We start from the raw sequence: 16334 nt of genomic DNA on the forward strand, positions 1-16334 counted from the left end.
CTTCTCGACCGGTGAGTTCATACCCCTACACCTTTTTCCGTGTTTTCAAATGTTTTCTGGGGGGGAATACAAGCAAAAGTACAAGGAAATCTTGTACTCAAACTTATTATTTTCAGTTCAAATGTTTCATAATTTGTATGCTTTTAATATTGAAAATCGTATTAACCAATAGTTCGAATTGCAGAGTTAACTTTCAGACTAAATGTAGATCCCTTTATAAAGTGTTATAAACTATGTTACATTTTATAATTTACAAAGGATTCATACTAATCTTAAACTAGGATTAATACTAATAAGATATGCCCTCGGATAGTAACAGAACGAATATGAAAGTACAGTTAAGAACAGAATGAATACGAAAGTACAGTTAGGAACAGAACGAATACGAATGTACAGTTAGGAATAGAACGAATACAAATACGAAAGATGAATATGAAAGAACGCCTTTGGATGACACTAAGACTTCGGAAATACATTTAGTGTACGCCTTGAGTGTCACCAGAGTTTTGGAAATAATTCGAAAGTACGCCTCTGGACATCAATTGAGTTTTGAAAACATACGCCTTTGGATGTCAATAGTGCTTCGGAAATACGTCTAAAGTACGCTTTTGGAAGTCACTAGAACATCGAATATACAGTTAATGTACATTTCTGAGTGTATCCAAATATTCGAAAATACGGCTAAGTATGGTAGATAATTGACATTCGTGTGTAGGATAACTAAGATATCAGAATACCTAAGTAATACTACAAGTATGCCAAATATTAGAATTGTGTAACGAATGGATAACTAAACTATTAGGAAAATAAGGGATTTTCCTAGAATAACATAACAGCTTGAAATCGAATTGTGTAACGAATGGATAACTAAACTGTTTTTATAAGAAAATATGGGATTTTCTTGGATAACAACTTTTTCAGAAAATCAAAGGAAACTTATTCTTTTTCAAAAATGAACCGCGTATGAACTCACCAACTTTATGCTAATTTTCAAATTGCTTGTATTCTTAGTTCCACATTAGACAGGTACACCACGATCTTTTGGAGAAGACGGAGCGTATAGAAGACTCGTCTTAGTTTTTGATCATATGATATATATATATATATATATATATATATATATATATATATATATATATATATATATATATATATATATGTATAACACTTGTAACACTTTGTTTTCAAACAATGTAAATATTTCTATGTAATGTAATGGTTGTGTTTACTACGCTTACTATGTACATTGGTTACGATATACATGACGTCCTCCGCCCCGGAACGTTTCCGCCATCAGTTTCAGGGTGTGACAAATTCACAGACCAATTTTGCCCTCCCTCAAAAATAGCAAAATTGAAGAAAGCCATTGCAAACTTTGAACAACAACCAGGAGAGTCACTTTATGAGGCGTGGGAAAGGTACAAGGGCTTGTTGAGGAATTGCCCCCACAATGATCTAAATATTCAACAAGAAGTCTCCATTTTCTATGATGGAGTGAACGTGGCAACTAGGAAACTCCTTGACTCCCAAGGACCACTCATGAAGAAAAATCCCGGTGTTATAAAGGAGCTAACTGAAGAATTCTCTAAGCACTCTAGAGAGTACCATGACCCAAGGGGCGAATCGAATCAAGGGGCAGTGAACTTAGTTTCCGATAATATGGCGGCAGTGATGGCGAAATTGGATAGTATGGACTGAAAAATGAAAAAGATGGATCAATCCATCCACGCAATCTGGGTGGGATGTGAAAATTGTAACGGGTCTCACCTTACTAGAGATTGTGATCACGATGGGCATGGGAACCGGAAAGTGCAAGTATGTTACTCGAGTGGCGATAGATATGGCGAGGATTGGCGAAAAATGAATAGGGAGTGGCTATCATATGATGAGTACAAGAAGGCAAAGGAGGAAAAATATAGGCAGAAGACAAGAGGTTTTTATCAAAAAGAGGAATTGGTGCAAGAGAAGAAAATGGATTTTGAAGACATGGTTGCAAGATTTGTAGCTGCATCCAAGAAAAGACACATCAGAACCGATGCTGTAATAAGAGAACAACAAGCCATGATGAAAGAGCAACAAGCATTGATGAGAAATCAGCAGGCCTCTATACTAAACATTAAAAAACAGTTAGGCCAACTTGCACAACAATTAAACCAAAGAGCACCGGGTGAACTTGCAATTAATACTGAAAAAAATCCGAGAGGCGCTCAAATCAACATTATGACAACAAGGAGTGGGAAGATAATTACACCTCTGACGCCTATAATGAATGAGGATCGAAAAGAGGTGCAGGAGGAACAAAAAGAAGAACCAAAATCACAGACCTTCGACCCGACTCGTCGAGTCGTGGAGAAGGACTCTACGAGTTCCCCGTTTGAATAAAAAATAACCCTCCTTCAACACCTTATCAACCTCCATTTCCATTTCCAATCCGGGCTAGATAAGAAAAGCAGAATGAAGATTATCAAAAGTTCCTAGAACATATCAAAGCCATCCAAATACACATTCCTTTCATAGAATCAGTTGCACAAATGCCTAAGTATGCAAAATTGTTAAAAGAGCTACTCACAAATTGAAAGAAGTTGGAAGAGGTATCTAAGGTGGTTCTTAATGAAAATTGTTTAGCCGCAATGTTGAAAACATTGCCGAAGAAGATGAGTGACCCGAGTAGTTTAACTTTGCCATGCCAATTTGGGAACCTAGCTACTAGTCCTTATGCATTGGCGGATTCAGGGGCGAGTGTTAATCTTATGCCATACTCTTTTTATAAAAAGTTGAACCTTCTAGAGCCGAAACCGATTCGTATGGAAATTCATCTAGCAAACAAGATGGTGACATTTCCAAGGGGGATATGCGAGGACTTGTTGGTAAAAGTTGATAAATTTGTATTTCCCGCGAACTTCATAGTGCTAGATATGGAAGAGGACCACCAAGTGCCGATCAGTTTTTAGAAGACCTTTCATAAACACCATAAATGCCATAGTAGATATGATAGAATCCAAACTTACCCTTCGGGTGGGAGAAGATTCAGTTACTTTTGGAGTTGATCGAGCCATGAAGCATTCTAAATATAGTGATGACACGACATTTTCGGTGGACACTTTGGAAGAACTATTGGAAGAATGGAAGGAGGACAACTCAAACAAGCCCACCATTGCGTTTGAAGACAACTTTGATGATGAAAAGACTTAAAGGAGATAAATATTGCTCGAAGAAGCTAAATATGAAGAAATAATCAGAAGTGCAGAAAAGGAGACTCGCCGAGTTGAAGACACTGACTCGACGAGTCCATGTGAAAAATCGCGATCAGACGAGAATCTTAACCTGAACTAGACGAGTTCCCTCTTTGGAATCAACGTGTTCAGTGTTCAGAACTCAGATTTAGAGCTGAAAACTTTGCCAACACATCTAGAATATGCACTTTTGGAAGAGGGTAATCAAAAACCTGTAATTATATCTTCTAACTACACCAAATTTGAAAAAGAAGAGTTTGTCCAAGTTTTGAAGAAAAGGAAAAATGCCATCGCGTGGAAAATTACCGATTTTAAAGGAATAAGCCCTTCTTACTGTTCTCGGAATATCAACCTTGAAGAAGGCACAAAGCCGTTAGTGCAACACCAAAGGTGGTTGAACCCAAACATGCAAGAGGTGAGCAAGAAAGAGGTTTTCAAGCTTTTAGATGCCGAGATTATATATTTAATTTCCTATAGTACATGGGTTAGCCCCGTCCAAGTAGTGCCAAAGAAAGGAGGAATGACCGTCGTAGCGAACGAGAAGAACGAGCTCATACCCACACGAACGGTAACCGGTTGGCGGCTATGCATCGATTATCAAAAGCTAAACGATGCCACTTGCAAAGGCCAGTTCCCTCTCCTTGTTATTGATCAAATGCTTGAGAGATTATCTGGTCATAGCTTTTATTGTTTTTTAGATGGGTTTTCAAGTTATTTTCATATACCTATTGACCCAATTGATCAAAAGAAGACAACTTTCACTTGCCCAAGTGGAACATTTGCCTATCGACGCATGCCTTTTGGGTTATACAATGCGCCGACGACTTTTCAAGGATGCATGACGGCGATATTTCACGACATGGTGGAAAAATTCATGGAAGTATTCATGGATGATTTTTTTTGTTTTTGGCTCTTTATTTAATGATTGTCTTCCTAACCTTGATTTGATGCTTGCTAGGTGTGAGAAGATTAATTGAGTTCTTAAATGGGAAAAATGTTATTTCATGGTGAATGAGGGCATTCTGTTAGGCCATAAAGTTTCCAAGGCAGGGATTGAGGTGGATCGGGAGAAAATTGATACTATTGCTAAATTACCCATACCAACTAATGTAAAGGGCGTTAGGAGTTTTCTAGGTGACACAGGTTTTTACCTCCATTTTATTAAAGATTTTTCCAAAATTACTAGATCTTTAACTCAACTACTTTTGAAAGATGCAAATTTTAGTTTTTCTAAAGAATGTTTAGCCTCTTTAGAAATTTTGAAAGATAAATTAACTAACACCCCGATCATTATCACCCCAAATTGGAACTTACCCTTTGAGATAATGGTGATGCCAGGGATTATGCTTTAGGAGGTGTACGTGGCCAAAGGGTTGACAAGAACTTTCAACCTATTTACTATGCAAACAAAACCCTAAATCTGACCAAAGAAAACTACACCATAATTGAAAAAGAGTTATTAGTCGTGGTGTATGCCTTTGAAAAATTTCGTCCCTATTTAATTTTGTCTAAAACTACTGTGTTTACTAACCACTCTGCTATTAAGTATTTGTTTTCCAAGTAGGATGCAAAGCCAAGGTTGATCCGATGGGTGTTGTTGCTACAAGAATTTGACATCGAGATCAAGAACAAGAAAGGGATGGAAAATGTGGCCACTGACCATCTTTCTAGATTCAAAAATCTAGCAAGGGAAGAGATGGATGACAAGGGTGTTGAAGATAGCTTACCGGAAGAATACTTTGTCACACCCCAAAACCACGAACGACGGAAACGTTCAGGGGTGGAGGACGTCATGTAAAGTATCACAACAGTGTAATATAATAAACAAGAAACAACATCATCCATTGCATTATAAGTAAAGTTTTAATACATATGTGTTCTTTCATTGTAGTAAGACACCAAAAATATACAATCAAAATAAAAGACGAGACTTGTATGCTCCGTCTTCTCAAAACCTGGCCTCCGTACCTGTCTACTGATGACCTGAGAATACAAGTTATTTTGAAAGCGATTATCAACTTTAAAGCTGGCGAATTCATAAGTATATAAGTGTCATTGCCTTGTTTGTGAAAATCTGTTGTGAAGGCCATGTAAATCGTTAAATGCAAATGTTGATGTACGTATGAAAAACCCTAGAAAATCCCTTATTTTCTATCAGTTTGAGATGTAGTCTTCTACCAAGACCCGAATGTTTTGTTTGTAAAATGATAGTTTTTCCTTTGTATTGACTAGTACTAAAGTGCTTAGTCTAACTCATCGTTTATGTGAATGTATCACAAAATAAAGTAAACAGGAAAATGTACTACTGTAAGTGTTGTCACTGGGTACTAGGACTAACACGACATCGCATTAAGCGAAATATGTAACCTACTGAACATCCGAAGATTGTCCAAAACAAGTATTAATGTATGTGTCATTGCTGGGTACTAGGAGTAACACAATCATCGCAATAAGCGAAAGGTATAACCTAATGAACATCCGAAGATTGTCCAATTGTCCTCTGTAGCAGCAGCAGGTGGGTGGAAGGGTTAGTCCCAATCGATCTACCTAATATAAGTAGTAACCTTAGACCTCCGTAGATGGTCATCGACCACTGGTACTAATCAGTGGGGTTCAGAATCGTAAGTCCCGCCGAGCTATCCCATTAAACCGAGATAGGAAAGATAATTTACACAGTAAGTACTAATAAATCATCCTCGTAGTCCTAAGTACAAGTATCCAGGTAAGTGAATACAGGATAATGCACCTATGTAAAAGTGTTCCTGTATGGTATTCATGTATGTGTGTCCATGTAACAGGTAAGTATATGTAAACATATTCATGTATCAGGTAAACATCTGTAAGTACTCATGTATCAGGTAATGTACTAGTATAGACTCATGAATGAACTGACTCTTGTGTGATTCCTTGTAATAGAAGTAATGTTTGATATCTTCAAATTATCCCTATGATAATTTACTATAATATAACTGGTTGATCATGTAGGTTTATACACTCTTACTACTCAAGGGTGTGGGAAACTAAATGAAAGATGTAAACTATAACATCAATACATGTATAAGAATATAAGTGTATATGCGTAGTTTAGTTCAAGAATGTAAAATGGTTTTGTAAGACATATTATGGGTTTTGAACAATAATTAACAATGACTTGATGTCATTTTAATAAACATTTCAAAGGTAAACCATTTGGTAACAATGTGTTTTTAAGATGTAAAACCATTTCATGCATCACATTTTGTAGCATGTGAAATCTGTTATATGACAAACACAGTTATAAAATACATATCAATGATTCAATAACATGTTTGTTTCTACTTGTATCCCCCCATTAAAGCATTTAAAATCATTTAAAATATTGATTAGGGGTATGAACTCACCTGTAGTTGGTGATTGGAATGAACTCAACGGTATAGGATGGCTAGGTGTCAAGCGAGGACTTGTACACACACTACGATCCTAATGAACATATAATCACACATATATGCACTCAATTAGTCTCAAATCACTAATTGATAATGTTAAGACATCCTAGACATAATAAACACTTTATATAAGTGTTTTAAGCCCTAAGGATTACATCTAAGCTATTGTGGGACAAGATACTTGTGTTTAGGGTTCCAAAGGATCCCATATATGAGTTTACTCCTCATATACCAACACACATGGAGTTTACGGTTGTAAACTCTTGAGTTTACGGCCGTAAACTCCCAAACATGTGTGTTTGGTGTGTTTTGAAGTCCCAAATGCTTTCTAGAATTATTCTAACTTGGTGGCTAAGTCCTTGGAAGGGTTTAAGGTCTAGAAATACTCCAATTAGGAGTTTACGGCCCTGAGGCCAATCCCATTAGAGTTTACGGCCATAAACTCTAAGTATGGTGTGTTTTTGATGCTTTCAAGCCCCTTGCACTTGTGGTATAGGTTCTAGACTTTTATCCCAAGCATATGAAGGCATTAGGCACACCTTGGTGCCCCTTTTAGGAGTTTACGGCCCAAGAACCAAGTCTTGGCCGTAAACTCACTTTGTTAAATGATTTTGATTTGGTTTGGTCCCTCAATTAAGTGGGTAACAATTTCTTGTAAAGGTCTAGGGCTTTAGGTGTCATAAAAACACCCTTTTGTCCATTTCAATGGAGTTTACGGCCTAAGATACACTTGGGCCGTAAAATCTCATTTGTTTGTGTTCTTTGATGTGTTTAGTGCCCTAGATTTAATGGGAACAAGCCTAGGTAATTGTCTAAGGCTTTAGGAGCCTTAAAAGTACCATTTAGTGTTTGAATTTGAAGTTTACGACCTATGATAACCTTGGGCCGTAAACTCCCAAACTTGGGTGGATTTTGGTTGTTTTCTTGTGCCTAACATGCATACATATGAGTCTAAGGCTTTAGCATAATACAATGGTCGGTTTTGGCTTCGTTGCGGGAGTTTACCGCCCAAGAACACCTTGGGGATTAAACTCCTAGATCTAATGATTTAGCCATCTAAATCATGTTATAAGCATCTAATAAGCATTCTAACACTACTAGAAAGAGTTACTCACGTTTTGGTATAAAAACCCGAAGATCCGTGAGAGAGAAAATGGATTTTCTCTAGTTGGAAATGTGAATAATGAATGAATTTGGTTCAGAATTCTATTTATAGTCCTGAGATATTTTGGCAGAAAATATTTTTATTCAAGAAATTATCTCTAATATAATAGAGTGTTGGAATAATAATGTTGCACAAAACCCTAGTGCACCCACTCTCCTAATATTTCCTGAAGTGTAAACCCTGAATTACTCAAACTTACGCAAAAAGTCTGAAAATTAACTGTGACTGCTATAACTTCTATTGAAGTGATATAGTTTGTACAGAATGGAAATTTTGGGTTGTCACATCATCCCCCCGTTAGATGGAATTTCGTCCCGAAATTAGAATTTAAGCAAATAAGAAGTTACAAATAACTAAGCGAAAAGGTGAGGGTATTTCAGTTTCATCTGATCCTCACGTTCCCAAGTGAATTCCGGTCCACGCTTTGCATTCCAGTGCACCTTCACTATCGGGATACGGCTCTGCTTTGTTTGCTTGACCTCTCGGTCCATGATCTCTACTGGTTCCTCCACGAAGTTGAGGCTCTCGTTGATCTCGATCTCGTCGAGTGGAATAATAAGAGTCTCGTTGGATAGACACTTTTTCAAGTTTGACACGTGGAAGGTAGGATGTATGTTACTGAGTTCGTGCGGTAGATTGAGTTTGTAAGCCACAAGGCCGATTCTTGCGAGAATCTCGAAAGGCCCTATGTATCTTGGATTGAGATTCCCACGCTTTCCAAAGTGTATCATGCCCTTCCAGGGTGAGACCTTCAGTAGGACTCGGTCGCCCACCTGGAACTCCAATGGTTTCCTACGCTTGTCAGCGTAGCTTTTCTGTCGGTCTCTAGAGGCTTTCAATCGTTCACGAATTTGAACAATCTTCTCTGTCGTTTTGTCACACCCGCAAACCAAGGATGGCGGAAACGTTCGAGGGTGGAGGACTTCATGTAGAGTATCACAACAACGAGTATAATAGTGCTCAAAGTAAATACAACCATCATAAATATAACTGAAAAAGTTACACCAAAGTATATGTTTACATGATTCGAATCAATTACATTATGAAACAAAATGAACTATTTGACGATTTATCGTCCCATCCTCAAAACGTTGTTGGTTTCCTGTTTTCACTGAATTCCTGAGAATACAAGTAGTTTTGAAAAGTGTCAACACAAAGGTTGGTGAGTTCATAAGAGATTTTATTGGAGAAATAGACCGTTTTCCTTGTAAAAATGATGTGATATGTATTCAGAAAATCCAATATTTTCTTTATAAAGTTTATGTAATGTAGTCTCATAACCGACGACCAAAATGTATAAGTAACCTTTCTTATTAAAGGAAAATAAAATGTGCTTAAATTGACATAAACACACTTGAATTAAATGATGTTCCCGCAAATTCTTATGTTTGTTAATACTTAATGTATATGTAGTCCTAAGTCTCAGGACCGAGAAAATAACAAGTATCGTCTATAATTAAAGTTATAAATGTGGTTTCAAATGATGTGTAGTCATAAATACCAAAAACCGAATGTAGACAGTAATATCAGTACTTATTGAGATAAAAGTGATTTTAAAATCGACATAAAACCCATTAAAGTTTTATAAAAATCCCGTAAAGTTTATGTATTGTTATATCCTTATGTGAGCCGCTATAATCATACTTAAGACTAAATGAACCTGCCATGACGTTTCTCAGGCGTCGAATAACTGAAATGACAATTATCACCCGTAGACCTGCAGGTCCAACTGTAGTTAGCAGCAAGGTGTGGGGTGTCAAACCCAATATAGATCTATATACAACTATCACGTTCTCCCTCCGGGAGACTCTGATTATAACGTACAGGATTTTATATTCCGCACTCGGACGTACGGAAAGAGAATGTCTCACAATCTAGGTTAACAAGTTTACAAGTTGTATGCGGGAGTGTAAAACCTTTCTGTATGAATGTACCCTTTTCGTACGTGTGTGTCATGTGATGTATCGAAAACTATACCTATTATAGTTTTATCCAAAACGTTTGTAATATATAAGAACTCTTTTATGAAAAAGCGTTAGGATTATAAAGTCCATTAAACTATGCTTATTATAGTTTATATATATATATATATATATATATATATATATATATATATATATATATATATATATATATATATATACGTGTTCTAAATGAATGAATAATCTTATCATGAATGACTTATTTTCAGTTTATGATGATAAAATTTCCAACGTATCACATTCAATACTTAGAACTTGACATTATACACTTTGCTCAACATAATACAAAGTGTTGTAAAAATTCCAAGCTGTTAACAAATTTTCAGCCTTTCTACACTGTTTTTGAAAATTTATAGAAAAATCATAAGAAGTCGAAAACTAAATCCGTAAATTCTGGGAGTTCCCAAAATGTGTATAGTTTACTCATAATTTTTATCATGATTTTTAATGACCTGTAACTTAGGTGAAAAAGTCCATAATCACAGACTGGTCCGGATTGGTGTTTGAAATGATAGGCAGTTTTGTAAAAATCACCATAAATTGTAGAAAACTCGTATGGAGATGTGCAAGTAGTCATTTTAAAGCTAAGAAGTGGAACTACATGCAACTAAAACAGTTTTGAAAACTAAAATGTTTAAGGTGTCCAAAACAGTCCGTGAATGGAGTCCAACTTTTCTGATGAAAGCTGTTAGAAGAATTTAGATATGTTCTTGGTGTTTTGGCTTGTATTCCCCCCCTACAAAATTGAGAAAACATGAAAATGTAGGGGTATGAACTCACCTTGTGTGATTTTAGTAGATAAGTGTTGAAGAAGAGAAGTGTTCAACCCAAGAACACTTGAAGAATCGCTTGAAGATTCGAAGCTCTAACACAAATATAATTGAGTTTGTGTAAGATATCCATGATTTGAGTGGAAATGATTGAGATAATCATAAAGGAAATGGATTATGCTTACCAAGTGTGGAGGAAAAACTCAAGATCAGCCCTTGAATCTCGGATTTCTAGAGAGAGAAAGTGAGAGAGAGAAGAATTTGATCTTCTTGTGAAATGAGAGCAAATGAGAGAAAATGAGGAGAGAGGATGAATATCCAGCTCTCAAAACATGGAGATGGCTTGTGAGGGAGGTAAAAAGTACAAGGAAGTGACAAGGTATGGTGGGGAGGAGTGTGGATTAATCATGGAGTGGGTATGGGGTTGCTTGTGTCATAAAATAAGGTAAAGTCAACACTCTATCTTTGTACTTTACCTACTCTTATTTGGATAAGATTTTACCCCTTAAAATATGATTAAACCATTAATTTAGGGGTCTTATATTTTAAAATAAAGTTTTGGTGAAAATCCCATGTTAAAACAATTAAAAACGGGCCTTAAACGCAAAATTACGCGAAAACCGGGTGAAAAATGAGCTTTCCAGCGAGATTCTTCGGACCTTGGCCGAGGTTCGGTCCCTAGGCCGAAGTTCGGTCAGGTGGTGCACGGTTCGGAGGTGAAGGCGCGAGCCAGAAGGAAGAAGCGAAGCGAGAGTTGATCCGAGGCTCGGTCCGAAGTCGGGCGGTTCGGTCCGAAGGGAAGCCAGAACCGAAGGAACTGTAGTGAACAGTAATGAACAGTAACTTCGGTTCGGACCTTCCTTCTATGTGAGGTTCGGCTCGGATGAACAGTAGTCTCGGTTCGGCTCATAAGTCAACAGCTCGGTTCGGATTTATGAACAGTACTCTCGGTTCGGACCTTCATGAATAGTACTTTCGGTTCGGTTCATGAATAGTACTTTCGGTTCGGAGGGTTCGTTTCCTTAAGTCCGTTTTTCGCGTAGACTTCCGTTTTTGGGTTATTTTCGCCAAATTCGGGGGTCGGAATGCCCCGAGTGATTATAGAAAGTTGGGGAGAGATTTTGAGAGAGATTTGAGAGAGATTCCACATACTCAGAGAGATTTGGGAGATATTTGACATACTTGGGGAGATTTCTCATACAAAGAGAGATTTGGGAGAGATTTCACATACTTAGGGAGATTTGGGAGAGATTTGACATACTTGGAGAGATTTCACATACAGAGAGAGATTTGGGAGAGATTTCACATACTTAGGGAGATTTGGGAGAGATTTGACATACTTGGAGAGATTTCACATACAGAGAGATATTTGGGAGAGATTTCACATACTTAGGGAGATTTGGGAGAGATTTGACATACTTGGAGAGATTTCACATACAGAGAGATATTTGGGAGAGATTTCACATACTTAGAGATATGTGGGAGAGATTTCACATACTTAGAGATATGTGGGAGAGATTTCACATACTTAGAGATATGTGGGAGAGATTTCACATACTTAGAGATATGTGGGAGAGATTTCACATACTTAGAGATATGTGGGAGAGATTTCACATACTTGGAGATATGTGGGAGAGAATTAACATACTTAGATATATGTGGGAGAGATTTCATTGGTGACCTTTTTGAGTGTCCGGCTACGCACTGCAAGGTTCTTAAACCCCATTAAGCCTTGATTAGGGATCTTGCATACTCCCGATGAGTATGTAACATTGTTTTATCGGTTTGGCTCTCCACGTACCACCGTTTTAGGTTAAGTAGATCTAGGTGAACGCACTTTTCGATTTATGATCTCTCATTAGAATAGAGAGTTGTTTAGAAGTTACATAACGTAAACTCTAGTACTCACGGCAAATTGAGTTGACTGGTTTGACTTGTTGACTTTAGTTGACTTTGACTTGACTGAAAATTGACGGTTGTCACATCATCCCCCCGTTAGAGGGAATTTCGTCCCGAAATTCGAATTTAGACAAGGAGTTGGTAGATGACTAAGGTCGGCTCTACATTATTTTGATTCTGACTAAGAGATGAGTTATTGTACACGAAATCTTAGCTCATACACATTATGATATAACCAATACTGGGCGGATAGTAAAATGTGTGATTCTACTTCAGTTTCACATCCCAACGAGGAAAAGAAACTAAGTCAGAATTCTCACATGCTATTATCTACCAGGTATTCGTTATATATAACGGGGGAATGTATAAGTGAGGAAATCATAACAAATAACTTAGTAATCCTTCTTACTACGAGGGTAGATAAGCGAGTCACTTACAACGACAACGATGAACTGATCCTAGTAAGAATGGCACATCCTATGAATACTGCGAACGGGTTGGTCCTATCCGAGGGGTATCACTACGGACTTGCAGCGTCTGCATCGAATTTGGAGGGTTGTCCTCGGACATCCTTTTCCAATACTCGCGACTGGTGATATTCAGATCTCAGGTCTGATTCCTAAAGGGTACCTCGTTCCTTGTGGTTGGTCGGCCTATTTGTTTATGTGAGGCAGATAGTAAAGGTTTCTACTGGAGATATCGTCAGGGTCTCTGAAGTTAATGGAACTATGAGTAATTTGCCTTTCTATTTGAAGAATAAGAACAGAGTCTTCCAGGGTGAAAAGCTTGGTTCTTCAATTTTATTGTTGAGTAGTTCGACAGGTTTGACTTAAGAGTTCTTATAGCTCGGTAGGAAGCATGTGGGTTTGGTTTACACGATTAGGCCTTCTTAGATGGTAGGACATTTACTCGCCCTCCTGGGCTACCTTGGCCCGAAGTTCATGGCAGAACTCGTACCATGTCTTTCTCAAGCTTCTGTGCTTGGACCTTGTCTGCTACATGCGTGACATTCCCAAGGGTCTCCTGTAAGCACTTGTGATAAGGTTTCGGAAGTATAACACTCCTCTGATGCGTGTTTTGGGGTTCCATAGCAAAAGATAATCCGTAGGTTCGAGCTGGATGTTTATGAGAGACGGAGGTTTCGATGTTTGGAGGGGTTAGGTGAAAGGTCCTTTTGTAGATGTTAAATTGGGAAGATGAGGGCTATATCAATGAAGATTGAATGACGACAGCAATATCTTTTTAGATAAAACTAGCTAAGCTGTATTCGCAAGAAGAGACCACTAGAGTGATAGAGTATCTTGTGTTTCTTTTTAGGGTGATAAACTTTGTTTGATGTTATCATTATCGTAGATGATTTATACCACAGTGTCTAGCACTGGCGGCAGGTGTGTTTCGAGAATTAGTAATGATATTTGACATCATGACCCCTGACAGGTCTCCCTATGATCGAATGGTATATGAACGTCGTATGTGATCTGATGTTGGGGAATCGTCGAGTGGGTGGCCCCACTCGGTTCTTACTTCTAGACACGGCTTAGGAGTCGGGATGAAATTATTTGTTTCAAGACTTTAGTATTTCGATTATAATTTACCCCGATGTATGTACAAAGTCATCACATCTTAGAGGTAATGATCTTTAGATCATATATGAATGTATTTGGCTTGATTTAAACGAGAGAGTATTTTAACTACTTTTAGAGAGACGGTGACTTTAGCAAGCATAACAATTTCATTACAAACATATGGTACTTAAACGTTTTTTTTTAACGTTGGAAACATTACAAAAGTCCCAATATGGTTTCCTACTGATCCTGCCGGTTCGTTTGTTACATTCCTCCGGCTCCTCCGTCATTCTTCTTGGTTGGACACTCTCTCTTGAAGTGTCCCATTTCACCGCATGAGTAGCATACTGGGTCCGCCCTGATGCTGGTGGTTGAAGGGAGATACTGGGTCGGTACTTTACAGAAACGGGTGGTATGTCCTTTCCTGTTGCAGTTATCACATTTTAAGATTCGGCAAGCTCTTGTGTGATGGAAACTGCACTTGACACACTTTGGGAGAGATCCCTCATATGGTCTGGCCGACGTTTGGGTGGTAGATCCTATGGCTAGTATTGGGGCATGCGTCGTGACTGCTGTTGTGATGGTGGGGGTGGCCATAGGTTGTTGTCTTTTAATGGATTTTTGAGATTGGTGGCGCTCTTTCATGTTCCAAAACTTTCTCTTCTTGTTCGTAGGTTTGAGACCAGAGGTATTTTTGTTGGCGGACACCCGCTGGTGTTCCTGAATATTACCATTATCTGTATTGTCAGCACCGCTTCCATTTCTGCTATCGTTGTTAGCATTGAACTGTGCCATGACGGCTGCCACGGCTGCCGTGAATACAGCCTGAAAAGTAGCAGCGTCTATCTGCAGAGTTGGCACCTTGCTAGTTGGTTGGTTCCCTCTTGGTGAAGACATAGTTCCGTTTCACGATGAAAAACATCTTCGTTAGTGGAAATGGTTATCTTAAGTGCATCCTTACAATTTATATTAACGCATATAAATTTTTGCACATTACTGTACTACTCCTAGTGTTTCCGCTAACATTCTTGAAATAGGGTTACAGCAGTGGGTAGGGGTCGGTTTCATACGGGCGTCAAGCTTTACCCATCTTAGAATCATGTGTGTCCAAACATGCTTGGCTGGGGAGTTTTGATGGGATCCGGTGCATTAGTGTTGGTATGATTCGTAACCGTGAGTCTATGATGAAGGAACTTCTCAACAAAATGATTAAGGGTGAGATGATATTGAGTTTTTAGAATGGCTACACGTCGTGAGTTTCTAACTAAGCTTTATCTTATATTGATTTGTAACGTAATTTGGTCGTTAAGGGCGTTCTGAAAACAATTCATAACGGGAGTCTTTACATGGTAACCCATGAATTTTTAGTAGTTCTGCACCCAAGTGGTGCCTTATAGTTGACCCAGGCTAGGCCCTTATCATGACCAATTGGAACATGTTCTCGAAGATTTGACTTGCATCCCTATGATGCAATCCTAATACAGAGTAGAAGTAAGTTCAAGTGGTGATCTTTTGATGTTGGTTGTTTGAAACCAGGTTCCATTGGTTGGTGAATGACATGATCCAACCTTGGAGAGAAGATCAGGAACGATTCCGGAGCTAGATTACTCTAGTCTTACAACTTGAATAGAGTGGGTTTTAGGCAGGCTCCTATCGCAGCATGATGGGAGTGTTTGAACAAAAGGGTGACACAGAACTCGGCTGATTGATACGTCATTGATGTTTAAGATGTAACAAATTAGGGAAAATTGACCTTGTAGAGGGTCTTATATCATATCGAAGCAGGGGTGTCTTGGCCGCCTAAAGGCCTCACTAAAGGTACCTACAGTACAAGATAGTTTCATAGGGAATGCCACATAGGGCATAGATAGGGAAAACGATTCCTTTTTAACATGAATTGAAGTAAGGCATCTCCTACTGGCGGCGGTCATTTTTCTTGTGATCTCTCAGTTCAGCTAGCTGCCGCTCCATATCAAGCATGTGCCTTTCGTACACCCTCTGGCGTACTCGGAGTTTTATGACATCGGTTCGTGTTTCAGCCAGTGCTTGCAGCAGGGTTTCATAGTCTTCCTCAGACTTTTCACGAGTGTGCTCAAGGCGATTGGTGCGGATTGTATGTATTCTTGCATTTGCATCAACCTCTGCGATACTATGGAGAGTTGTTCTGCCCTGAATCTCGTCTCGGGCAACTCTACGGACCAGGATTGGAAAAATTTTATCGGCTGGGGTTCCTTCGTTTATGTTGTAGAAGCTTCGATCTCCATCGAATGACATAGGTTAGTCTTGCTCTTCGCT

At 38.4% G+C, this 16334-nt stretch overlaps 1 non-coding gene across 1 annotated transcript; it reads right to left on the reverse strand.

Annotated features, from left to right (window-relative positions):
* Nucleotides 1-1350: 1350 nt before the first annotated feature.
* Nucleotides 1351-1457, reverse strand: LOC111919334 (small nucleolar RNA R71). Its single transcript, XR_002859468.1, has one exon. It is a non-coding gene; the product is annotated as a small nucleolar RNA R71 (small nucleolar RNA).
* Nucleotides 1458-16334: the final 14877 nt, after the last annotated feature.

Source organism: Lactuca sativa, chromosome 8 (genome assembly GCF_002870075.4).
Source record: "Lactuca sativa cultivar Salinas chromosome 8, Lsat_Salinas_v11, whole genome shotgun sequence".
NCBI lineage: Eukaryota > Viridiplantae > Streptophyta > Magnoliopsida > Asterales > Asteraceae > Lactuca > Lactuca sativa.